Source organism: Hyperolius riggenbachi, chromosome 10 (genome assembly GCF_040937935.1).
Source record: "Hyperolius riggenbachi isolate aHypRig1 chromosome 10, aHypRig1.pri, whole genome shotgun sequence".
NCBI lineage: Eukaryota > Metazoa > Chordata > Amphibia > Anura > Hyperoliidae > Hyperolius > Hyperolius riggenbachi.
This window is the reverse complement of record NC_090655.1, coordinates 61,599,014-61,626,711: the sequence shown is the minus strand read 5'-3', so window position 1 is coordinate 61,626,711 and position 27,698 is coordinate 61,599,014. Positions and strand designations below refer to the sequence as shown.

At 49.3% G+C, this 27,698-nt stretch overlaps 1 long non-coding RNA gene across 1 annotated transcript in view; it reads right to left on the bottom strand.

The window, feature by feature from the left end:
* Positions 1 to 9,270, bottom strand: part of LOC137533830 (uncharacterized) — a 120,962-nt gene extending 111,692 nt beyond the window's left edge. The window contains exons 1-2 of the long non-coding RNA XR_011024228.1: positions 9,167 to 9,270; positions 4,204 to 4,366 (exon numbers count right to left, since the gene is read on the bottom strand). This is a non-coding gene — a long non-coding RNA (uncharacterized lncRNA). The remainder of the gene's footprint in view (positions 1 to 4,203; positions 4,367 to 9,166) is intronic.
* Between the last annotated feature and the right edge of the window lie 18,428 nt (positions 9,271 to 27,698).

Below are 27,698 nucleotides of genomic sequence, written 5' to 3'. Positions count from 1 at the left end.
GTGATTGATGGGTAATTAGTGGGTGTTTAGAGGAGAGAATAGATGTAAACGATGGATTTGGGAGGTGATCTGATGTCGGATCTGCGGGCGATCTATTGGTGTGGGTGGGTGATCAGATTGCCCGCAAGGGGCAGGTTAGGGGCTGATTGATGGGTGGCAGTGACAGGGGGTGATTGATGGGTGGCAGTGACAGGGGGTGATTGACAGGTGATCAGTGGGTTATTACAGGGAAGAACGGATGTAAATAATGCACTGGCGAATCGATAAGGGGGGGGGTTGAGGGCAATCTGAGTGTGTGGGCGGGCGATTGGGTGCCCGCAAGGGTCTAATCTGATGGGTAACAGTGACAGGTGGTGATAGGGGGTGATTGATGGGTAATTAGTGGGTGTTTAGAGGAGAGAATAGATGTAAACGATGGATTTGGGAGGTGATCTGATGTCGGATCTGCGGGCGATCTATTGGTGTGGGTGGGTGATCAGATTGCCCGCAAGGGGCAGGTTAGGGGCTGATTGATGGGTGGCAGTGACAGGGGGTGATTGATGGGTGGCAGTGACAGGGGGTGATTGACAGGTGATCAGTGGGTTATTACAGGGAAGAACGGATGTAAATAATGCACTGGCGAATCGATAAGGGGGGGGGGTTGAGGGCAATCTGAGTGTGTGGGCGGGCGATTGGGTGCCCGCAAGGGTCTAATCTGATGGGTAACAGTGACAGGTGGTGATAGGGGGTGATTGATGGGTAATTAGTGGGTGTTTAGAGGAGAGAATAGATGTAAACGATGGATTTGGGAGGTGATCTGATGTCGGATCTGCGGGCGATCTATTGGTGTGGGTGGGTGATCAGATTGCCCGCAAGGGGCAGGTTAGGGGCTGATTGATGGGTGGCAGTGACAGGGGGTGATTGACGGGTGATTGACAGGTGATTGACAGGTGATTGACAGGTGATCAGGGGGGATAGATGCATACAGTACGCAGGGGGGGGGGAGGGTCTGGGGGGGTCTGGGGAGAATCTGAGGGGTGGGGGGGTGATCAGGAGGGAGCAGGGGGCAGTTTAGGGACTAAAAAAAAAAAATAGCGTTGACAGATAGTGACAGGGAGTGATTGATGGGTGATTAGGGGGGTGATTGTGTGCAAATGGTGGTCTGGGGGGTGGGCAGGGGGGGGGTCTGAGGGGTACTGTGGGCGATCAGGGGGCAGGGGGGGGCAGATCAGTGTGTTTGGGTGCAGACTAGGGTGGCTGCAGCCTGCCCTGGTGGTCCCTCGGACACTGGGACCACCAGGGCAGGAGGCAGCCTGTATAATACACTTTGTATACATTACAAAGTGTATTATACACTTTGTAGCGGCGATCGCGGGGTTAACAACCCGCCGGCGCTTCCGATTGGCCGGCGGGTTGACGTCGCGGGTGGGCGGAGCCTATTGCCGGTGGATGCGCGCGCATCCCAGCGCGCGATCCCCGGCCAGAGAGTGCCCCAGGACCTGACGCCAATCTGCGTTACGTGGTCCTGGGGCTGCCACTTTGCCGCCGCCAATATGAAGTAGGCGGTCGGCAAGTGGTTAAATACATTACATGCAAATCGCAAGTAGTGTGCGGTGTGCAAATTCTGATGGCTTTTCTGTGCAGATTTTTCCTGCACAGCAAAACGCTCAGTTTTCCTGACAAGCGGAAACAGGCCCATTTACTTGTATTGGTTATGCGAATCTGCATGCAGAAAATGCATGCGAATTCGCGCTAGTAGAAACGGGCCCTAAGTCTAAGTTTCCACTAGTGCGGTGCGATTCCATTGTGGAAAACGCGAAAACGAATTTGCATGCGGATGCAAATTCATACGCGTTTGTATGCAAATTTTAATGCAAAAACGTGTTAAAATTTGCATCGGTTTATAAGTATAAAATTTTAACCATGTCAGTGCCTGTGTGCTTTTACATTAATTTTATGCGAAAACGCATGCGTTTTTCCTATTAATTACATTACAGGCGAATTGCACACTAGCCTTGCGGTGTACGAATTCCACTTGCTCTGCTGTGCAGATTTTTTTATGCACAGTCCACCGCACAGATTTCCTGACAAATGGAAACAGGCCCATTGACTATTATTGGGTATGCGAATCTGCATGCAGAAAACTCGTGCAGATTCGCTCTAGTGGAAACAGGCCCTAAGTCGTGCTCAAGGAAGGGGAAGATTTTCCTAGCATCTCTTGCAAAGCACCTCATTCCCAGAATCATTCCCATGTGGATTGGTTAGTGAGGAGGTTGGGATTAATCCCTCTCACAGGTCACTATTCCTGCTGGCCTCTAACCATCATGGCTGGGCAGGGCCCTACTTAGCATCCCTAGTGGTGCTATGCATTTTTTTTCCCCACTTTGAGCAAAAAGATAAGGGTGGAAGATAATCAGAAATTATAATAATGGTTGAGGTTGCAGTGATGTTTTGTCATATAGCAGTCTTGTAACTGCTACAGTACATTTTTATAAAGTGTCGGTGATGCCATTACATGTACGGTATGCTGCAGCAACTGTACACACGCCATTTCATTCATCCTTTAGCAATACTTACTGTGATCTGATATGACCCAGATAAATGTTGCAGAACTTTTAAGAACCCAATAGCTGTTAGGTTCTGAACACATGGTACGTGTACCACCGGGTGTACAGTATAAGAATTTTTGATGCTTAAAAATGATAATATACAAATACATCTGAACAAGTATTAATAGTGAATTAAAAATCATCAAGCAATGCCAGAAACAGTCTTATGGCTCATACACACGAGCCACCGCTGTGGCAAGAGCCATAACATTTTTTTTTTAAAAAAAGCAGCGACAGCTCGTCGCCAGGTCCCTCTGTGCAACAGCCGTACACACGGCGCACAGAGGGACACACAGATTCGGCGGAAGCCGTCGCCGAAGGTTCCTCCTCCCCGCCGTCCCTTCGCCGGAAGCTCCATGCATTGTGTATGGAGTTGCTGTCGCTAGTCCGCATACACACGGCGGACTAGCGGCAGTTGCGTCAAAGTTGCGGCGACAGCTGTCGCCAGGCGATTGGCAAAGTCAGTCGCCTGGCGACAGCTCTGACAAGAGACGGTTCGTGGTGTGCGCCTCATACACAGGGGCGACCTGTCGCCGCAACACGTGCGTGCCACGTGGTTGCAGCGACAGTTGTAGCCCGTGTGTATGAGGCTTTAGACTGGGAGAATGATAGAAAAGTATTATTTCACAATTATGGAGTACTCCTAGTAAATATATCTTTTTTTTTTTTTTTTCACCTGCTGAAGTGCTGAAAACCAAAAATATATGTAATATTGGAGAGGTTCCTGAATGCACAGTTTTAACGAATGTTTAGGCTGGTTTCACAGTGGGACGTTAAAGTCCCACGTTACAGCAGCCAGTAACGCAGCCTAAGTCACAGCACTGTAAAATCAATGTGCTGTTCACAGTGCACACCTTGCGTTAGGGTATAACGCTGCACGTTAAATGAAAGTGCAGCATGCTGTACATTATACCCCTGTACAGCTGTGTTAGACTGCTTGCACATGCTCAGTGACTAGCCACATGGCTAATTAATATTCACTGCACTGTGGTGACTCCTGGTGGGACTTGTAGTGTTGTCCGGATCATGAACGAATCGTTCATTTGATCCGGATCTTTTTTGTGAGTCGAATCATCCGGATCATCACAATGAAAGATTCGGTTCACAGTGGATGTCTGTCTGGAAGGAACAGGAACATACAGAATGTACAGTGCAGGGAAAGTCCTGTCCTGCTAGTCATTTCACCCCCAGTCTGCTTCCCTAGTAAATTGATTCAAATGATTCGGTTCAAAGATTCGGATCTTTTTAATGATCCGATTCGAATGATCCGAATCCTTAAAAAGATCTGTACTTCCCATCACTATCCTGGAGCGGCTGCTTTGACCGCCATATAACGCGGCTCAATCTGACGTCCAACAAGGAATGCAGCCCCCAAAGTAAACAGTGTTTTTCCCTTTTTCACAATATATTCAGCCATGTGCTGCCAGATACTAGAATGAGGTAGCTATACACCCCACAATACCAGAATACAGCAGCCATACATCCCAGACATTACAATTGAGCAGCTTTGTTTCCCAGTCCCCAGACACCAAAATTAACTAGCCATGTGCCCCCAGGTATCAGAATGAAGGAACTATGTGCCCCAGATGCAGTATTTAGGTATTCACATACCCACCTGATACCACATCTAAGTAGCCGAGTTCGGTAGTCACGTGCCTTAGAAGTAAGAAGTCATTTGCCCCATGAGAATGAAGTTCTTCCAGTCATTGCAAAGTAAACAGCAGGCGGAGTGTGCTGGACTTGTTTAGTCATGTGTTTGAGCCTCCCAATATTTCCAGCTGTAATGAGATGACACAACATAATTATTTCCCATTGGCATGTTAAAATCAATGTTACATGCTGGCAGCATTGCCATGGTGCAGTGACTGGACAGGAGAAGGATGAATGCACTTGCAAGGCAGGTGCATTCTGAGAGCATTGCCATGGTGCAGTGACTGGACAGGAGAAGGATGAATGCACTGGCAAGGCAGGTGCATTCTGGGAGCATTGCCATGGTGCAGTGACTGGACAGGAGAAGGATGAATGTGCTGGCAGGGCAGGTGCATGGTGCTTGAAAGTGGACCAATCAAATTCCACCTTCATGAGATTGGATTGGCCCATTTTCAAGCTGCATACATTTACAATTGATTCACACTTTGCATAAGCCTACATCAACTAGCAATCATTGCACCTCATTGACCATCCCTAGTCTACATTGCAGACTATTTCCAGCTAGGTGCTTCATTAGGACCCACACCTTAATTTTTAACCTGAATCCATACTTAAAGAGACTCTGTAACAAATGTTTGAGCCTTATTTCTTCTGTCCTATAAGTTCCTATTACTGTTCTATTGTGGTCTGTCTTACTGCATCCTTTCCTACTTGCACTGTCTCTGTAATAAATCTTATCTCCTTTCCTCTGTGGTTTCTGTCGGGTTGAGGCTGGAATGTGTGGAATGTGCAGCACTGCTTGTCATTGGCAGAAGCTTTACACACCCCCTCCAAGCTCTGCATCAGTCACACAGTAAGCTGTTCTCAGCCTATGATACTCTGGTTAGAAGCCAGTCTATTGTTTGTAAACACTGCCTAAAACTGTTAATTACAAACCAGGATTGCAGCAGGGATTGGCAGAAACAGCACAGAGGGGCCCAGGAGAACATAAGGAATAGAATGGTATGCTTTTTACTGTAAGAATTTTAGAGTACAGATTCTCTTTAAGTCGAAACACTGTTCCCCCTCTGTCCCCTGTGCCCCCTTTAACCACAGTGTCCCTCTCTGTGCCACCTACTGCATGTCGAGGTGCACCTCGTGGAGTCACATATAAGCATGGTGGTGGTAAAATGAGATGGATTTTGGCTGACAGGTAACACCATCGCATGTCAAATGTGACGTGTGTGGCGTTCACAAACGCTTCCATCCAGCTGCATGTAATTGCAACCAAATGGCACTTGTGTCCAGCAGCCAGGAGGCTGAACTGTGCGACAAATGAGAACTTCAGCCGCCTGTGAAAAACAGGCCTAATAAGGGCACATACTCACATACAATTTCACTAAACTCGCCAGCTTCCATCCCCCTTCCTGTTTCTCATCTTCCTTTGGGCTCTGGTATTCTTTAAACAGGATATCCCCAGCCAGAGACGTCCCAGCCACCAGGCAAGGACAAACGGTGGCCCGGAGCGCCGGGTGGGGGAGGCGCACTGCCACGGGTGGAGGACGAGGAGAAGTGCCCACCTTACCCCGCCAGACTGTGCGACCCCTGTAGTGAACTGGCTGCGGCGTCTACTAGACTCCGCACCAGTTCATCCCCGCAGCTCACTGTTACAGCCTGCATAGTCTTCCGGCAGGTAGAGCAGGGCTACGGGAAGATGGCGTCTGAAGCCCTGTAATGGAGACTATTTGTGTCTCCAGTACAGGGCTTCGGACGCCATCTTCTTGTAGCCCTGCTCTGCCCGTCAGCGCGGAACTTTCGGAGGCTGGCTGCGCTGCTGCAGGAAGATCGTCGGGGGAGCTTCGCCCAGGGAGAGGAGTCTTCTACAGGTGAGTAAATGCTTTTCTTTTTGCAGGTAATTAGACATTTTTAGTGAAACGCTGGCCGCATTAGGATAATTTTCTGTTGAACGCAGGCCACATTACGATTATTTTCTGTTGAACGCAGGCCACATTACGATTATTTTCTGGTGAACGCTGGCCACATTACGAATATTTTCTGGTGAACGCTGGCCACATTACGATTATTTTCTGGTGAACGCTGGCCACATTACGATTATTTTCTGGTGAACGCTGGCCACAGACTATTATTTTCTGGTGACCGCTGGCCACAGACTATTATTTTCTGGTGAACGCTGGCCACATTACGATTATTTTCTGGTGAACGCTGGCCACATTACGATTATTTTCTGGTGAACGCTGGCCACAGACTATTATTTTCTGGTGACCGCTGGCCACAGACTATTATTTTCTGGTGAACGCTGGCCACATTACGAATATTTTCTGGTGAACGCTGGCCACTGACTATTATTTTCTGGTGAACGCTGGCCACATACGATTATTTTCTGGTGAACGCTGGCCACATACGATTATTTTCTGGTGACCGCTGGCCACAGACGATTATTTTCTAGTGAACGCTGGCCACAGACGATTATTTTCTGGTGAACGCTGGCCACAGACTATTATTTTCTGGTGAACGCTGGCCACTGACTATTATTTTCTGGTGACCGCTGGCCACATTACGAATATTTTCTGGTGAACGCTGGCCACAGACTATTATTTTCTGGTGAACGCTGGCCACAGACTATTATTTTCTGGTGAACGCTGGCCACAGACTATTATTTTCTGGTGAACGCTGGCCACAGACTATTATTTTCTGGTGAACGCTGGCCACAGACTATTATTTTCTGGTGAACGCTGGCCACAGACTATTATTTTCTGGTGAACGCTGGCCACAGACTATTATTTTCTGGTGAACGCTGGCCACAGACTATTATTTTCTGGTGAACGCTGGCCACATTACGAATATTTTCTGGTGAACGCTGGCCACATTACGAATATTTTCTGGTGAACGCTGGCCACAGATGATTATTTTCTGGTGAACGCTGGCCACAGACGATTATTTTCTGGTGAACGCTGGCCACAGACGATTATTTTCTGGTGAACGCTGGCCACAGACGATTATTTTCTGGTGAACGCTGGCCACAGACAATTATTTTCTGGTGAACGCTGGCCACAGACAATTATTTTCTGGTGAACGCTGGCCACGGACACTTATTTTCTGGTGAAGGCTGCCCACATTAAGATTTTTTAAGGTGAATCATTGCTGCGTTATGATTGTTTTATGGTTGAAAGATTGGGTGTGTGGGATGGCAGGGCGCCACAGGTTTCCTCGCATGGAGTGACAAAAATGGCTAGAGACGCCCCTGTCCCCAGCATATCAAGCCTTGCTAAGAAGTTTTGCTGATATCTTATGGCTCAGCAGCTATACAAATGGGATCTGAGGGCTGCTTTGTGGTACAGCTGAACCAGCATTGATAACTGGGGAACAGGGAAAATAAAAGCCCAGTAGAGATGGAGGTGAGCTCAGAGTTAGATAGCCCTCCTGTAAGCTGAAGTGGACTGCAGGGGCAAACGCAGGATTTTTAAGGGGGGGGTTCCTGAAAGGTCCAGAAGCACGTATGTCCCGAGTGCTTCCGAATACAGGTGGCTCCATACTGCCCATGCACAAAAGTGCGCTGGCATATTACGGAGCTGCCTATCTTTGGAAGTACTCAAGGACACGAGTGTTTCTGAGGGCTTCTGGTAGCAGCAAATGTGAACGGGGTACAGCGCTGGAACAACTACCCGAGAGAGGAACAGGAGATAGACTTAGTTTGGACAATTCAGTGGAATATGCTACATAGTTTCACATAGCGCAAGCGATACCCATATGATGCAGGGATATATGCATCTGCGGAAGATGGCGGCGCTACATAAATACTAAATAATAATATTTTGCCTCACCAGGATTGCACTTTTATTTAGCTTTCCTGTATGACAAGAACACACAGTCAGCTCTAGGGGAAGAGGGAAACAAAGGTGAATGAGGGAGGGCTGGTGCACACCAAGAGTGCTTCTGAGCGTTTTTCAAATCAACAGTGATTTGAAAAGCGCTTGGCTAATGTTACCCTATGTGGGTGTTCCCACAGCAGCGTTGTGATTTTTTCAAAATCGCAGGTATACTGCATGTAGCATGTTTTTGAGCAATTCATTCAAAAATCGCTCTGAAAATCACTTCACAAAATCACACTCACAAATTGCTAGCGATTGCTATTGTCATTTTGGCGTTGCACTAGCCCAGAGAGAGGAGTGGAGAAATTGAGAATAGCCTGAGATGGAGCAGAGAACTTATCTGTATTGAAGTCCCACATCACACAGGCTACTTGCCTGTAATCGGACTCCTGTCCCTGTCAGTCTCTCACACAGGTCAGAAAGAAGCCCTCCTGGAGTCTAGGGACTGTCAAAAACTTTTCAGCTTGTTATCCACACATGCAGTCATTATAACAATGGGGAGAGACCAGACAGATGTTTGCCCACAGACCCTGAGTCCAGGCAAGCTCTGCATCATGCTGTGCATATTTACCAGCTTGCCTGCACTCTAATTTCATCATGTCTGACACTTCTGTGCTGTGGAGAGTCCAGGACTCCATAATCAACATTCTCTCACTGCAGGCTGCATCTTCTTGTGAGGGTTGTGAGGGAAGCTCGGCTGCCTCTCTCATTCTATTAGCTGGAGGGAGGCACCAGAAGTAAGAAGGGAGGGAGAATGAGGCTGTTTATATTATGCAGGCTTCCCTGGCTGAATACACAGCTCAGTGCAGGGGGGAGGTTCCAGACACCCGGAACAGCCCCCTGAGTTCGCCAGTGGACTGTGTTATCAGTGTAAGGCTAGTCCAGCAGCAGAATGAGAAGTCCCCAGTAACAGCATAAACGTATTGTACACCTAGTTGCAGAAACAAATAAAAAGCTGTGCTTCCCATTTACACAGACAGGCAATATACTGTATGCTATGCCTAGTATATAGCATCGATCACAGTATACTGTAGTACGCAATGTTATTGTATACATTACATATAGGAGAGCGAGATTCACAACTCTACGTCACAAGCGCGAGGCATCTACAGCAGCAGCGGCACGAGACACACAGACCTCCGCGGACACAGCACGCTCGAGCGATTCCCAGCCGGAGGAGAAGGAGGAGTCTCCGCTCTGCACAGCTGAGGAGGAAGAGAGTCCGCTCTCTGGAGGCATCACACTGAGCAGCCAGGATCCAGGAGCCCGTATGTAAGCCGGCAGCATTGTTTTCGGAGCTCCCTCTTGTGGCCGGTACTGTAAAATGTCCATGGAACTTGTGTGTGGAGCTCCCCCGTGTGGCCGCTATAGAATGTCTTGATGTAAATAGATGCGGTTAGGACTCGGAGCCAGTTCTATGGGAGGGCTGTGAGAACCTGTGTGTGTATATTGGTAGTCTGGGGAATCCCGTAGTTAGGCTCCTGGAAGGGACAGGGCTGCTAGAAGGGACAAGGCTGCTGTAAATGGATGAAGGTGGCTAGGCTGCTGGAAGGGACAGGGCTGCTGTAATGGATGCAGGTGGCTGCAGACTGAGCTGCACATGATCAGGGGCGCTGCTGCTGCACATGGCAGGCTGCTTAGGTAAACACAGTGCAATAGGGGGTTTACTCATCAAAGCAAGGTGACTGCTGGTGCTGGGTACATCAGTGACTGCAGGGTAGGCCTGTATTGGTGGGGTGGGTCACTGCGGGGAAGAAGTACTGTGCACAGCAGGCTGCCTGTGCTGCTCATACCAACCCCGACACTACAGGTGATAGGAGCCTCCCAAGCTTCCTGATACTGCCTCTGTAGTATGGCTGCAGGGCCCTCCCACTGAGCAGACAGGTGTGCTCTCCCCACCAGCCAGCAGCTCATACTGGTACTACTTTATCTAATCTACTATATGGTAACATGATGCATGTATGTGGCGCAGTATCAGTCAGTGCCAGTGCCGAGATGCTGCCCATAGCAACCTGCATCAGTCAGTGCAGAGATGCTGCCTATAGCAACCGCGTCACTTATATCAGTCAGTGCAGGGGAAAGCATGAAAGTGGAACTACATTTTCAAAATCCATTTTTAAAGAGAACCCGAGGCAGAATTATTAAATCTTAATAGGACCTGCATTTTCCTGTAGCTTGTCAATGATCGTTCTCCTCCATTACAGGCTCCCCCCCGCCGCTCTCCCCGCCTCCGCTAGCTTCCTCCCATCAGAAGCTAAGCACTTACTTTGGCACAAGCTCTGTGTACCCTTGGGCCTGATTCATCAAGCTGTGCTCCTTAGCAGCGCAGCTTAATGTGAAGGAGGGCCCGCTTTGCCTACCGCGCATAACTAACTGCAGGTGGTCCTGTGGAGTAACGTTATCGCAATACTTCACTTGCAGCTGCTATGTTAACTTACATAGTTACAACGATGTAAATGAACATACTAGCGGCCGCAAGTGAAGTATCGCGGTAACACTACTTCACAGGACCACCTGCATTTCAAATTACGCACTTTTCTATGTAAGCAAAGTAAAATGAAAGAAAAACTCACGTGCAAAATGTAAACGCTAATGCAAATAAAACACACTCAAAATGATAATAAAAACGCATTAACACATATGCAGCAAAACGCAACCTGTCACTCATCGCCTAGTGTGTTCCCAACCCTCAATGAGATCTTTGGACAGTGCTAATCCTATTAGAGGGTGAATGGTTAATTGAAAATTAGGTGTGTGCACAAAGCTCGGATTTTGGCAATGTTTTTGGATCGCTGGCGATTTAAAGGAATAAAATCTCTTTGCCAATGTATTTAAATAGTGGGGAACCCACTAGTGCGATTGCGATTAGGGTTAATCACAATCGCATGACATGCAGCATTTTAAGCACTCAATGCCATGTATAGAGGTGCTGCAAACCGTTTTCAAAAAGCAATTTTGCAGCGATTTGGGGGCTGAGCGTTTTGAATTTTAAATAAAGCTAATTATACTTACCGGGTGTCTCGATGTCCGGCTTCTGCCCATAGCTCCGCCCCCTAGCAGAAGAGGTCACAGAAGCTTCTCTGATTGGTCCTAGAGAAACACCTATGACCTCTTCCATTAGGGGGCAGGGCTATGGACAAAAGCCTTTCATTTAAATGTACAAATGCTCGCCCCCAAATCGCTACAAAATTGACTTTCAAAGCGATTTTGCAGTGTTTCTATACTTAGCATTGAACGCAAACACACTCAAAATGCTGCATGCCCTGCGATTGCGATTAACCCTAATCACAATCGCACTAGTGGGTTCAGCCCTATTTAGATACATTGGCAACGTTTTTGGGAATCGCTGGCGATTGTCAGTGATCCCAAAACACTGCCAAAAATGCCATAGTGGGTGCCAGCCCTTAGGGTCCCTTTATGGCTGGGTTTACACTGGCATCTGATCACAATTGACACACTTTATCTGATCAGTTGTTCTGTGCTCTCTCATCCAGATGCTGTGCATTTTCATGCACTTTTGTATGGACAAATACATTGCATGCAGCAGTTATAATGCATATATGTAAGCTAAACCTTAAAGAGAACCTGAACTGAAAATAAAAAGTCATTATAAACATACACAGGTCATACTTACAGTACCTCCCATGAGGTCTACTCATCAATCTCTTTCTCCTCTCCTGCGTGACGTCCTGTTTGTCCACTGTGATCGATGGAATTCTCCGTCCTCCATTTTGAAAATGGCCATTACCCCATAACAGCTTCCTCGTCAGCACACTGTTAAACTGTTATATTGCCCACTTGAGCCATAGGGAAACATGGACATTACCTTGCACATTTAGTTGTAACTGACAGCAGCTGATATATAATTGACAGCAACTGGTATATTTCATTTCTGACTTAATCTTGTCAGAACTGGAAGGGATCACTGTAAGAAGAAAATGGTGAGCTTCTGAGAGTAACTGACGGTGAGATAAGTATGTAATATTCATTTGCAGCTACATCATGTGTTTATTTTAAATAATTTTATTTTAAGCCAGGTACACACTTTCAATTATGATTGGTCAATCACTGACCAGTTTTACCATCTCGGTGTAGAAATGAGAGATTACCTATGCAATCTGTTCATAGAATTCAATATCTGTTGAAACTCATACTACATGGAGGTGATAAATTTGGTCAGTGATTGGCCAATCAAAATTGAAAGTGTTTACCGGGCTTTAGGGAAAGATGGAAAATACCTTCACCTGCGCTGGACATCAGCTGTACATTGCGATATAGCTAAAAGCAGCTGATTCTGTGCAAACCAGGGACCCTGAACAGTCATTAAAAATGAAATTGGTACTTAAGTGGGGCTTCCACCAGAGCAGCGTAGACTGCGAGGTCCCACGGCGCCCTCCTGGCTCCTCTCCCGGTCCTGCTGGCAGCTCCATTAATGGCGACTTTCGGGCTGTAAGTGGTCCGTATACTTCCAGGAAGTCCACACTCCGCGTCATCACGACGGCCAGCATGACAGTCCTATGCATGCGCGGTTTCTAACTCTTAGCTTCGCATGCGCAGGACTGAAACGCCAGCCGGTGTGATGACACGGAGTGTCTACTTCCTGGAAGTATACAGACTACTTTCAGCCCGAAAGTCGCCGTTAACGGAGCCACCAGCAAGACCGGGAGAGGAGCCAGGGGACCTCGCAGCCTATGGTGGGCTGAAGGAAGCCCACCCACCATCATTATTTAACGACTGCTCAGAGTCCCTTTAAATAAAAGCTTTTCACAAGGCGCTACTGCATGTATTTTTTATGGCCCAGTACATACAAATGTGCATGAAAATGCACAGCAACTAAGGGTTGCTAACAAGAGCGCAGAACAACTGATCAATTAAGATGCATTATCTGCCGGCAGTGTAACTCTACAGCTCCCATATCTGTTTAGCTTCTGCAAAGTTCAGGTTCAGCCTCACAAACCCAGAGCCGGCATTTCCATATGGGAAAGCTGAAGGCCCCTGAGCCCGCTGCCACACTATTACACTATTGGATGCATTGCAAGCCTCTCTATGGAAGAGGAAATTGCTCCATAGCGAGGCTTGCAACGCATCCATTCGGACGCTTGCACCTCATTGAAACGCTAAACGAAGAGCGGCATTAGGGGTAATTAACCCTGCCGCATCTAGCCGCTCAGCTGCGGTAATTAGAGCTAATTTGAATCACGCGTAACCACCGTGGTTACTCGTGATTAATCCGTGGAGAGCAGGGCTGGTGTCTGAGTCAAAACCCTGGAACAAGCATATGGCTAATTCAGTAAAACCTGAGTCAGCTGAATCAGAGTATCTGATCTGCTGCATGCTTGTTCAGGGTCTATGCCTTAATGTATTAAAGACAGAGGATCAAGAGGACTGCTAGGCAACTGTTATTGTTTAAAAGGAAATAAATATGGCAGCCTATACCTCTCAATTCAGGTTCTTGGGGGACATCATGCAGCCTAATTAAAGGAAAACTGCAGTAAGAGGGAAATGGAGGCTGCTATATTTCTTTATTTCCTTTTAACCTCCTGGGCGATACAATAATATCTTACTTAAAAACACACTTCGCGCTGATATGGGGTTGGTTCAAATCACACTCTTCCACTAACTGTTTTGCCGGTTCGCCACCTCTTTAAAAAAATTTGAATTATATTAAATAAGAGGCTGGCGCTCACAATCTTTCACAGTACACAGCTGAATACTCAATGTGTTCCCCTACATGAATAATACACAATAAGCAATATGCATGAAGTAATTCACTACATTAAAGTCCACACAGTTCCACTGGATGAAAAAAAGTCTCTTATTCACATCTACACTGGACTTCTTCCTGCTCCACCAGTAATCACATCAGGCACATAGAGAGAGATAGCTGTCACCACACCCCAGTGAGATAACACTCACCGGGCTTGATTCACAAAGCGGTGCTAACTGTTAGCACGCCTGTGAAAACCCCCTTAGCACGTCTAAACAAGCTTTTCGCACATAAAACTTTACGCACGCAAAACTTTATGCGTGTAAAACTTTACGCGCGTACTGCACAGCGCGCAGGGCGCTCCGCGCGAAGTGCCCCGTAAAGCCTATGGGACTTAGCGCGCATAAAACTTTGCGCGTGCAAAGTTAGCGCGCGATCTGATTGAGAAATCCGGTGCTAACCTACTTAGCACCCTGGTTAGCGCGTCTAAAGACTTTAGACGTGCTAAGTAGGTTAGCACCGCTTTGTGAATCAAGCCCACCGTGTGCTAAGACCCACTGTCAGGTCAGATGCCGCCTTTGGGACCGTTACAGGTCATCCCCCACCACTACGCTCCGCCCACTGAGCAGGAGATGCGCGTGCAGCCTGCGCGCGATCTCCTGCAAGACAGAGCCCCAGGACTTTACAAATAATCGGGGTTAGGCGGTCCTGGGGCTGCCGCCACGGCCACGCCACTCAGCGTGACGCGGTCGGGAAGAGGTTAAGAATCTCTTTAAGGAAGATTACAAGTTTTGATTAATAGAGCGCAAGACAGAAGGCTGAAATCGAAAGACGGAAGAAAGAAGACAAAACAAAGAAGGCGGAAGACAGAAGACTGAAGGTGGAAGACAGAAGGCGGAAGATGGAAGACACAAGATGGAAGACGCAAGGTGGAAGACGGAAGACGCAAGATGGAAGACTGAAGGCGGAAGACGGAAGACGCAAGACGGACGATTGAAGGCGGAAGACACAAGATGGAAGACGCAAGACGGAAGACTGAAAGCGGAAAACGCAAGACGGAAGACTGAAGGCGGAAGACGCAAGATGCAAGACGGAAGACGGAGGATGGAAAACTGTAGGCAGAAGACGCAAGACGCACGACGGAAGACAGAAGACTAAAGGCGGAAGATGCAAGATGGATGATGCAAGACTTCCGTCTAGCGTCTTCCATCTTGCATCTTCCGCCTTTAGTCTTCTGTCTTCCGCCTTTAGTCTTCTGTCCTGACTGAAGGCAGGAGACGCTAGACGGAAGACTGAAGGCGGAAGACGCTAGACGGAAGACGCAAGACGGAAGACTGAAGGCAGAAGACGCAAGACGGAAGATGGAAGACGGAAGGCGGAAGACGCAAGACGGAAGACGAAGATGAAGACGGAAGAGGAAGACGCGAGACGGAAGATGGAAGAGGAAGACGGAAGATGGAAGAGGAAGACGGAAGAGGAAGACGGAAGAGGTAGACGCAAGACGGAAGACACAAGACGGAATAGGAAGACGGAAGACACAAGATGCAAGACACAAGACGGAAGAGGAAGACGCAAGACGGAAGACGGAAGAGGAAGACGGAAGAGAAAGACGGAAGACGGAAGAGGAAGACGGAAGAGGAAAGACAGAAGAGGAAGACGCAAGACAGAAGAGGAAGATGGAAGACGGAAGAGGAAGACGGAACACGCAAGATGGAAGACGGAAGAGGAAGACGAAGACGCAAGATGGAAGATGGAAGACGGAAGAGGAAGACGGAAGAGGAAGACGCAAGACGGAAGATGGAAGAGGAAGACGGAAGAGGAAGACGGAAGAGGAAGACGGAAGACGCAAGACAGAAGAGGAAGACGGAAGAGGAAGGAAGAGAAAGACGGAAGACGGAAGACGCAAGACAGAAGACGGAAGACGGAAGAGGGAAGACGCAAGACGGAAGAGGAAGACGGAAGAGGAAGGAAGAGAAAGACGGAAGACGGAAGAGGAAGACGCAAGACGGAAGAGGAAGACGGAAGAGGGAAGAGGAAGACGGAAGAGGAAGACGGAAGACGCAAGACGGAAGATGGAAGAGGACGACGGAAGAGGAAGACGGAAGAGGAAGACGGAAGACGCAAGACAGAAGAGGAAGACGGAAGAGGAAGACACAAGACGCAAGACGCAAGAGGAAGGAAGAGAAAGACGGAAGACGGAAGAGGAAGACGCAAGACGGAAGAGGAAGACGGAAGAAGAAGACGGAAGAGGAAGACGGAAGAGGAAGATGGAAGAGGAAGACGGAAGATAGAAGACGGAAGAGGAAGACACAAGACAGAAGACGGAAGAGGAAGACGGAAGACGGAAGACGGAAGAGGAAGACGCAAGACGGAAGACGCAAGACGGAAGATGGAAGAGGAAGACGGAAGAGGAAGACGGAAGAGGAAGACGGAAGACGCAAGACAGAAGAGGAAGACGGAAGAGGAAGACGCAAGACAGAAGATGGAAGAGGAAGACGGAAGAGGAAGACGGAAGAGGAAGACGGAAGACGCAAGACAGAAGAGGAAGACGGAAGAGGAAGACACAAGACAGAAGACGGAAGAGGAAGACGGAAGAGGGAAGACGGAAGAGGGAAGACGCAAGACGGAAGAGGAAGACGGAAGAGGAAGGAAGAGAAAGACAGAAGAGGAAGACGCAAGACGGAAGAGGAAGACGGAAGAGGAAGACGAAAGAGGAAGACGGAAGAGGAAGACGGAAGAGGAAGACGGAAGACGCAAGACAGAAGAGGAAGACGGAAGAGGAAGACGGAAGACGGAAGACAGAAGAGGAAGACGGAAGAGGAAGACGGAAGACAGAAGACAGAAGACGGAAGAGGAAGACGCAAGACGGAAGATGGAAGAGGAAGACGGAAGAGGAAGACGGAAGACGCAAGACAGAAGAGGAAGACGGAAGACGAAGACGGAAGAAAAGACGCAAGACGGAAGAGGAAGACGGAAGAGGAAGACGGAAAAGGAAGAGAAAGACACAAGATGCAAGACGGAAGACGCAAGACGGAAAATGGAAGAGGAAGACGGAAGAGGAAGACGAAAGACAGAAGACGGAAGAGGAAGACGGAAGACGGAGACGGAAGAGGAAGACGGAAGACGCAACACAGAAGACGGGAGAGGACGACGGAAGAGGAAGACGGAAGACGGAAGAGGAAGACGGAAGAGGAAGACGGAAGAGGAAGACGGAAGACGCAAGACGGAAGAGGAGACGGAAGACGCAAGACGGAAGACGGAAGAGGAAGACACAAGACAGAAGACGGAAGAGGAAGACACAAGACAGAAGACTAAAGAGGAAGACGGAAGAGGAAGACGGAAGAGGAAGATGGAAGAGGAAGACGGAAGACAGAAGAGGAAGACGCAAGATGGAAGACGGAAGAGGAAGACGGAAAAGGAAGACGGAAGACGCAAGATGGAAGACGGAGGAGGAAGACGGAAGAGGAAGACGCAAGACGGAAGGCGGAAGAGGAAGACGGAAGACGCAAGACAGAAGACGGAAGAGGAAGACGGAAGAGGAAGACGCAAGACGCAAGAGGAAGACGGAAGACGGAAGAGGAAGACGCAAGACGGAAGAGGAAGACGCAAGACGGAAAACGGAAGAGGAAGACGGAAGAGGAAGAGGAAGACGGAAGAGGAAGACGGAAGACAGAAGACGGAAGAGGAAGACGCAAGACGGAAGAGGAAGACGGAAGAGGAAGACGGAAGACGCAACACAGAAGACAGAAGACGCAACACAGAAGACGGAAGAGGAAGAAGGAAGACGCAAAATGGAAGACGGAAGAGGAAGACGGAAGACGCAAGACGGAAGAGGAAGACGGAAGAGGAAGACGGAAGAGGAAGACGGAAGAGGAAGACGGAAGACGCAAGACAGAAGATGGAAGAGGAAGATGCAAGACAGAAGACGGAAGAGGAAGACGGAAGAGGAAGACGGAAGACGCAAGAAGGAAGACGGAAGAGGAAGAGAAAGACGGAAGAGGAAGACGCAAGACGCAAGACGGAAGAGGAAGACGGAAGAGGAAGATGGAAGACGCAAGACGGAAAAGGAAGACGGAAGACGCTAGACGGAAGACGGAAGACGGAAGAGGAAGACGGAAGACAGAAGACGGAAGAGGAAGACGCAAGACGGAAGAGGAAGACAGAAGAGGAAGACGGAAGACTGAAGACCCGAGATGGAAGACAGAAGAGGAAGACGGAAGACGCAAGACAGAAGACGGAAGAGGAAGACGGAAGACGCAAGACGGAAGACGGAAGAGGAAGACGGAAGAGGAAGACGGAAGAGGAAGACGGAAGACGCAAGACGGTAGATGGAAGAGGAAGACGGAAGACGCAAGACAGAAGATGGAAGAGCAAGACGGAAGAGGAAGACGCAAGACGCAAGACGGAAGAGGAAGACAGAAGACGAAAGAGGAAGACGCAAGATGGAAGACGGAAGAGGAAGACGGAAGAGGAAGACGGAAGAGGAAGACGGAAGACGGAAGAGGAAGACGGAAGAGGAAGACGGAAGAGCAAGACAGAAGAGGAAGACGGAAGACGCAAGACGGAAGAGAAAGACCGAAGATGGAAGAGGAAGATGGAAGAGGAAGACGGAAGAGGAAGACGGAAGAGGAAGACGGAAGATGGAAGAGGAAGACGCAAGACGGAAGACAGAAGAAGGAAGAGAAAGACGCAAGTCGCAAGACGGAAGATGGAAGAGGAAGACGCAAGACGGAAGAGGAAGACGGAAGAGGAAGACGGAAGACGCAAGAAGGAAGACGGAAGAGGAAGAGAACGACAGAAGAGGAAGACGCAAGACGCAAGAGGAAGATGGAAGAGGAAGACGGAAGAGGAAGACGGAAGACAGAAGACGGAAAAAGAAGACGGAAGACGCTAGACGGAAGAGGAAGACGGAAGAGGAAGACGGAAGACGGAAGACGCTAGACGGAAGACGGAAGAGGAAGACGGAAGACGGAAGAGGAAGACGGAAGAGGAAGACGCAAGATGGAAGACGGAAGAGGAAGACGCAAGATGGAAGACGGAAGAGGAAGACGGAAGAGGAAGACGGAAGACGCAAGACGGAAGAGGAAGACGGAAGACGCAAGATGGAAGACGGAAGAGGAAGACGGAAGAGGAAGACGGAAGACGCAAGACGGAAGATGGAAGAGGAAGACGCAAGATGGAAGACGGAAGAGGAAGACGGAATACGCAAGAAGGAAGACAGAAGAGGAAGACGCAAGACGGAAGACGGAAGAGGAAGACGGAAGACGCAAGACGGAAGAGGAAGACGCAAGATGGAAGACGGAAGAGGAATACGGAAGAGGAAGACGCAAGACGGAAGACGCAAGATGGAAGAGGAAGACGCAAGACGGAAGAGGAAGACGGAAGACGCAAGACGGAAGAGGAAGACGCAAGACAGAAGACGGAAGAGGAAGATGCAAGACCGAAGACGGAAGAGGAAGACGGAAGAGGAAGACGGAAGACGCAAGACGGAAGACGGAAGAGGAAGACGCAAGAAGGAAGACGAAAGAGAAAGACGGAAGACGCAAGACGGAAGAGGAAGATGGAAGAGGAAGACGGAAGAGGAAGACGGAAGACAGAAGACGGAAGAGGAAGACGCAAGATGGAAGACGGAAGAGGAAGACGGAAGAGGAAGACGCAAGACGGAAGAGGAAGACGGAAGAGGAAGATGGAAGACGCAAGACGGAAGAGGAAGACGGAAGAGGAAGATGGAAGACGCAAGACGGAAGAGGAAGACGGAAGACGCAAGATGGAAGACGGAAGACGAAGACAGAAGAGGAAGACGGAAGAGGAAGACGCAAGATGGAAGACGGAAGAGGAAGACGGAAGACGCAAGATGGAAGACGGAAGAGGAAGAGGAAGATGCAAGATGGAAGACGGAAGAGGAAGACAGGAGAGGAAGACGCAAGATGGAAGACGGAAGAGGAAGACGGAAGAGGAAGACGGAAGACGCAAGACAGAAGACGGAAGAGGAAGACGGAAGACGGAAGAGGAAGACGGAAGAGGAAGACAGAAGAGGAAGACGCAAGACGGAAGAGGAAGACGGAAGACACAAGACGGAAGAGGAAGACGGAAGAGGAAGACGCAAAACGGAAGACGGAAGAGGAAGACGCAAGACCGAAGACGGAAGACGCAAGACGGAAGAGGAAGATGCAAGAAGGAAGACATAAGAGGAAGAGAAAGACGGAAGAGGAAGACGCAAGACGGAAGAGGAAGATGGAAGAGGAAGACGGAGGAGGAAGACGGAAGACGCAAGACAGAAGACGGAAGAGGAAGACGGAAGACGCAAGATGGAAGACGGAAAAGGAAGATGGAAGACGCAAGACGGAAGAGGAAGACGGAAGACACAAGACAGAAGACGGAAGAGGAAGACGGAAGAGGAAGACGCAAGACGGAAGAGGAAGACGGAAGAGAAAGACGCAAGACGGAAGACGGAAGAGGAAGACGGAAGAGGAAGATGGAAGATGGAAGATGCAAGAAGGAAGACGGAAGAGGAAGAGAAAGACGGAAGAGGAAGACGGAAGACGCAAGACGGAAGAGGAAGACGTAAGAGGAACATGGAAGAGGAAGACGGAAGAGGAAGACTGAAGACAGAAGACGGAAGAGGAAGACGCAAGACGGAAGAGGAAGACGGAAGAGGAAGACGCAAGACCGAAGACGGAAGACGCAAGATGGAAGACGGAAGAGGAAGACGCAAGAAGGAAGACGAAAGAGGAAGAGAAAGACGGAAGAGGAAGACGGAAGACGCAAGACGGAAGAGGAAGACGTAAGAGGAACATGGAAGAGGAAGACGGAAGAGGAAGACGGAAGACAGAAGACGGAAGAGGAAGACGCAAGACGGAAGAGGAAGACGGAAGATGCAAGACAGAAGACGGAAGAGGAAGACGGAAGATGCAAGATGGAAGACGGAAGAGGAAGAGGAAGACGGAAGACGGAAAAGGAAGACGGAAGAGGAAGACGGAAGACGCAAGACGGAAGAGGAAGACGCAAGACGGAAGAGGAAGACGCAAGACGCAAGAAGGAAGACGAAAGAGGAAGAGAAAGACGGAAGAGGAAGACGGAAGACGCAAGACGGAAGAGGAAGACGGAAGAGGAAGACGGAAGGCAGAAGACGCAAGAGGAAGACGCAAGACGGAAGACGGAAGAGGAAGACGGAAGACGCAAGATGGAAGACGGAAGAGGAAGACGGAAGAGGAAGACGGAAGATGGAAGACGGAAGAGGAAGACGGAAGAGGAAGACGGAAGAGGAAGAGGAAGACGCAAGACGGAAGACGGAAAAGGAAGACGGAAGAGGAAGACAGAAGAGGAAGACGCAAGACGGAAGACGCAAGACGGAAGAGGAAGACGCAAGACGGAAGAGGAAGACGCAAGAAGGAAGACGAAAGAGGAAGAGAAAGACGGAAGAGGAAGACGTAAGACGGAAGAGGAAGATGGAAGAGGAAGACGGAAGAGGAAGACGGAAGACAGAAGACGCAAGAGGAAGACGGAAGATGGAAGAGGAAGACGGAAGAGGAAGACGGAAGACGCAAGACAGAAGACGGAAGAGGAAGACGCAAGACAGAAGACGGAAGAGGAAGACACAAGATGGAAGACGGAAGAGGAAGACGCAAGACGGAAGAGGAAGACGGAAGAGGAAGACGGAAGAGGAAGACGCAAGACGGAATACGGAAGAGGAATACGGAAGAGGAAGACGGAAGACAGAAGAGGAAGACGGAAGACGCAAGACGGAAGAGGAAGACGGAAGAGGAAGATGGAAGACGGAAGAGGAAGACGGAAGAGGAAGACGGAAGAGGAAGACGCAAGACAGAAGACGGAAGAGGAAGACGGAAGAGGAAGACGGAAGACGCAAGACGGAAGACGGAAGACGGAAGAGGAAGACGCTAGACGGAAGACGGAAGAGGAAGACGGAAGAGGAAGACGCAAGACGGAAGACGCAAGAGGAAGAGGGAGACAGAAGACGCAAGACGGAAGAGGAATACGGAAGACGGAAGAGGAAGACGCAAAACGGAAGATGCAAGATGGAAGACGGAAGATGCAAGACGGTAGATGCAAGATGGAATACGAAGACGCAAGACGGAAGACGCAAGACGTAATTGCAAATTCCTACAGTAAATCCTACAGTAAATCTTGCTCACAAACCCACTAAACATCCCCAGTTGTAAGTCATTTGCTAAATCATTTTAGGATTTGAGTCCAACGCGAGAGACAATGCCATATAGATGACCACCACAGTGGAGCGTCGGAACTGCTGCTTTGTAAATCAGAATGTCGCATTGCAAAGCAAAAGCATGTTGACCTGCATGCAAATTTATTTCTCATTTATAGCAGGGCCGGCCACAGACTTTTTGTCACCTGAAGCAATACATTTGAGTGAAGGAGAAAAAGCTGGTGGCACTAGATGGGGATCAGAGGAGGATGGCTACTACTGGAGTGTCACCTAAAGTTACGTGCGCATCATGTAGATTACTTATATCATCAGAAGAAAAGAGTTGAGGCACTGTAACTTGCAACGGTACATTTACTCACAGTATACAGACAGCGGAAATGCGGTGGGGGCAGGGCCGGCCCGCTCATGAGGCGGGGTGAAACTTTTGCCTCAGGCGGCAAATTTCCAGGGGCGGCAGTGCGGCACCCGCCCGTCCGTGGGTGCGGGGAGCCGGCCCGCCGAGCTGGAGGGGTAGCTGGCAGGACGGGGGTATTGGGCCAGCGGCGGGGAGGGGGGTCGGACCCCCCCCTCCCTCGCCTGGGTCCCCGTCCTCCGCTCCCTTCCAGCCTAAATAGACGCAGCCAAAGTGTAAGAGGCACGGGCGGGGAGGACACTCACCTCCTCCTCGCTCCAGCGTGCGCTCCACTGACATCACTTCCTGCAGGACGCTGCAGGAAGTGACGTCAGTGGAGCGCACGCTAGGAAGAGGTGAGTGTCTTCCCCGCCCGTGCCTCTTACACTTCGGCTGCGTCTATTTAGGCTGGAAGGGAGCGGAGGACGGGGACCCAGGCGAGGGAGGGGGGGGGTCCGACCCCCCTCCCCGCCGCTGGCCCAATACCCCCGTCCTGCCAGCTACCCCTCCAGTTCGGCGGCCCCCCAGAGCGCGCCCCCCCCCCTCTCGGGGGGGGGGGGGAGGGGCGGCGGTGGCAATTTTTTTAAAATTTGCCTCAGGCGGCAAAAAGTCTAGGGCCGGCCCTGGGTGGGGGTGACGAGGCCTGACAGCTGTTTCGCTTAAAATAAGCTTCCTCAGAGGCCAAAGGTATGTACATACCACATACCTTTGGCCTCTGAGGAAGCTTATTTTAAGCGAAACAGCTGTCAGGCCTCGTCACCCCCACCGCATTTCCGCTGTCTGTATACTGTGAGTAAATGTACCGTTGCAAGTTACAGTGCCTCAACTCTTTTCTTCTGATGATTGAAGCAATACATTGTAAGGACCCCCCCCCACACACACACACACACACACACACAGATGTCTGTGCAAAGCCGGACCACACAGGAGAGACACATCGGGCTGTACATTGCAGGCACTGGCACTCGCTTACCTCCCTCTGCTTCCAAGACAGCATCTCCTCCCTGCTGGCTTGCAGCATCTGATCCCTAGGATGGCAGGTATGTGCTGCACGTCACCTCATCCACCCGCCTCCAGCAGATTAGCGATGGGTTCACCAGTCCCACATGAAGTCCTGCTTCCTCTCTAACTACAGCGGCGCCTCATGTGACCCGACCTGTAGCCATGGATACTTGACTCTGGATGGAGATCCCACCGCTGGAACGCTAAGAGCAGGTGAGTGAAGCGGCGCTGCGCACCCAGGGAGGGGGAGACGGGGAGCGTGAGGAGGGGAGACATTTGGTGAGGGGCCACCCTCTAATTGTTGCCTCCCGGAAGCCCACGTTTTACATTGCTTCATGGAAGGACCGCCCCTGATTTTTAGGCAGCTTGGAACTGTGCCAATCAATTTCAGCAGGAGGTGCATTTGGTTTAATTCAAGCTGCATAACATTTTTGCATGCAAGCCAGATTTTTTTGCCAACATATTTGCCATCTCTCCTGTCTGCTATAATGAGTTGAAGTCGGTAATAGTTTATTGTAACTGATGTCATTGCAAGAAGATGTACCTTGGTTCTTAGGCCTCTTGCACACTGCAAGTGATTCCGATTCAGATTCCGCTTTTTAATCAGTTTTTACATCCGATTCCGATTTGCAGTTTGCTCCCTGCACACTGCAAATCGGAATCTGAATGGGATGTAAAAACTGATTAAAAAGCGGAATCTGAATCGGAATCACTTGCAGTGTGCAAGAGGCCTTAAAGAGAGAGTTGCCTGGCAGTTCCCATGATCCTGTGTCTCTAATACTTTAAGGCTAGGAGCACACTAGGCAGTGCAGAAAACCATGTGTTGTTTACATTTTGTTTCTACAGTTTAGCGTGCGTTTATGTATGCAATTGCATTTTTCATGCATTTTTAGTGCATTTCCCTTTTTCAATGGAGTGAATGACAGCATCATATTTAATAAGAAACGCATCAAAAATGCATGTAAAACACAGTCCTGTGCGTCTACACTGAAATACCTTATGCGCTTTTTCCATGCATTTGTAAAATGAAGATATATGCATTTTTAATGCCGCCCCTAGACTTTAATTGTGGGCAAAAAAAAAGCATGGGTTTTCCGCAACGCTAGCGATTCTGTCCACCGTGATCCTAGCCTGAGGCTGTGTTCACACTGAGACATTCTCCTGTATTACTTGTATATCAGGAAAGCAACAGAATGGAATGGTAGTATTGCACATTATGGCCACAAAGCGTTGCATACAGTCAATGAGAAGTGTACTACACTGTACCTGTTAACCTGCATGCAGTGCATTACCATACCACAACCCTACTATCGTCTGTTAACGGCGCATAGGTGGTGCATTGCAGCACAGTAAGCCCCATTATAAAATGGCTGCTACACAACACACCACTGTACACGTGGCCTGAGCCATATACCTTGAACAAGCATGCTGTAACAAACTTATCTGGTGTGGTCTCTGGAGGTTGTTTTGATAGCGTGGAGCAGCTGGAGGAAGCTTTCTCTTCCTCTTTGGTCAGTCGCATCCCCGGCTCACCTGTAGACGTAAATTAGCATGTTCGCATCCCCGGATCCCCTGTAGATGTGGGTCAGCGTGATGTTTCTGGAAGTCTCTAGAAGGACGCGCACAGCTCAGAGCTGCCTTTATAGGTTAAGGAGGCGTGTCTGAGGTGTCAGCTGATTCCTGCGGTCAGATTACACTTGCTGCAGGGATGTTGCTGATTGGTGTAACGATTGGTGTCAGCAAAACAGATTTTCTGATTATTGGTGATCTGCAGTATCACCAATAATACAGATGCTATACCTGATTATGTAGTGATCTGCAGAATCACCAATAATGCTAGTATAGCCAGACACAGGACATCCAATGTGAGATAGTGCTTGGTGCAACAGTAATGAGTAAGAGGAGATCTCCCAAAGAGTGGGTGACTCAGACAGTACTGCAGCCAATGATCACCTGAGGAGCAGGTGATTCAGATTGTACTGCAGCCCATGGACACCTGAGGAGCAGGTGTTGCAGACAGTGTTGCAAGGATGATCACCTGAGGAGCAGGCGATTAAGACTATACTGCAGCCAGTGGACACCTGAGGAGCAGGGACCACTGACTTTGCTGCAAAGGCTGAGCACCTGAGGAGCAGGCGATTAAGACTATACTGCAGCCAGTGGACACCCGAGGAGCAGGGACCACTGACTGTGCTGCAAAGGCTGATCACCTGAGGAGCAGGTGATTAAGACTATACTGCAGCTAGTGGACACCTAAGGAGCAGGTGTTACAGACAGTGCTGCAGCTGAGCTTCACCTGAGGAGTAGGTGAAAGCTACTACAGATCCCTCACCAGTGGCTAGGTCCAGGAAGGTCAGACAAGCAGAGTAGGCAATGTACGGACAGATAAAGTACAAAGACAGAAGGCTGATTCAATGTCACGTTCAGGCAGAGTCGGCAAAAGGAATCAGATGGGCAGAGGTACAGAGTCGACAAGCAGGAGAATAGTCAAAGGAAGCAGAAGTTCATAACAGATAATACAATGCAATTAGTACTTTAAGCTATCAACAGAATTTGGCTAAGTGTGGATCCCCAGCTCCAGCTGGTTCTTGCACACTTTAGGATCTGACTAGGGTCTGAGCGCTAACACGTTAGCATTCGCAACAGCAGACACGGGGCAACTGACAGACTAGTACTATATATACAGAGATGCCCCGCAGCGCCGCCCCCATCACTCAGCCAATCCAAAGTACCGTTGGAGTCAGCTGACTTGGCAGATAAGCTGACTCCCCTTCTATTCGCATAAAGATCCTGTCGCCTGGCGCGTGCGTAGCCCTCAATCTATGTGCAATAGAAGGACCAGGCAGAGCAGCAGCATGTAACTGCGCAGCAGAGGCCGCCGGCTGATACGCGGAGATAGCCGATATGCCACCTGCCTCTGTGGCGGTATCTTGGCTATCCATTAGAATTGGTCTGATTTTCCTGGGGGCTTGGTCTGTGCTCTATTCCTGCTATATAAGCCCTGGGCATTCAGTTACTCGCTGTCCGTTATAGCTATTCGGTCACTAAGCGCTGGACCTTGCTTTGCAACTCAGTCTAGTTAAAGTTCTGCTGAGATTATTATTATTATTATTATTTTTTGTATTTATAAAGCACCAACATATTACACAGCGCTGGACATTAATTTAGGTTACAGACAATATTTAGGGGTGACATACAGCAATAAGACACTACGCAAGGATGTCAAACCGGTCCTACAAGGGCCAAGGTCCTCACACATTTTTGACACAGCTCAAATGAATTGATGGGTTCAAATCAGGAAAGGTGTGGTCTATCAGGTAGAACACATTCCTCTCTTTCTCAGTCCATCCTAAACACTGGCACGGATCTGGCCCTCCAGGCCTGGAGTTTGACACATGTGCAATAGAGGAATAAAAGAAAACCAAATCACACAGCACAGTATGAGTACAAGGTTATGCTTAGTCAGTTACTGGATGGGAGCATGGAGATTAGGCAAGTTAGGTTCACTCAAATGCATAGCATGAGTTTACAGTAATGGAGGTGCATGATCAGGTAGGACACAAAAGGAGGTGGACCCTGCCCAAAGGCTTACAATCTAGAGGGAGAGGTAGGGACACAAGAGGTAGGGGACCAGAGTTCAGCTGTGGGTTTAGAGCAATTGTGAGGGGTGGAAGGCCAGAGTGAAAAAGTGAGTTTTGAGGGCCTTCTTGAAGGTGTTGAAGGAGGGGGCTGCCCTAATGGGTGGAGGTAGGGAACTCCATAGTGTTAGAGCGGCTCTTGAGAAATCCTGGAGGCATGCATGGGACTGGGTGATGCGGGGGACGGTCAGGCGAAGTTCATTGGAGGAGCGGAGTGAGCGGCTTGGTGTGTATCTCTGAGTAAGATCAGAAAAATTAGGTTGGACAGGTTTTGTGGACGGATTTGTAGGTCAGACTCAATATCTTGAATCTGATTCTGGACTGGATAGGAAGCCAGTGGAGGGATTCACGGAGGGGAGCCACCCTGGTGGAGCAATAGGAGGAGTGGATAATTCTGGCTGCCGCATTCATGATGGACTGCAGTGGGGCTATTCGGGTCATACAGAGACTAGACAGAAGGGCATTGCAGTAGTCGAGGCGGGAAATTATGAGGGCATGGATGAGAAGTTTGGTGGTGGCAGTGGTCAGGAAAGGGCGAATCTTACAGATGTTACGAAGGTGGAAGTTGCAGGACTTTGTGAGGTTTTGGATGTGGGGAGTGAAGGAGAGTGCGGAGTCCAGGGTGACACCCAGACAGCGGGCTTGAGAGGTAGGGCGAATGATAGTGT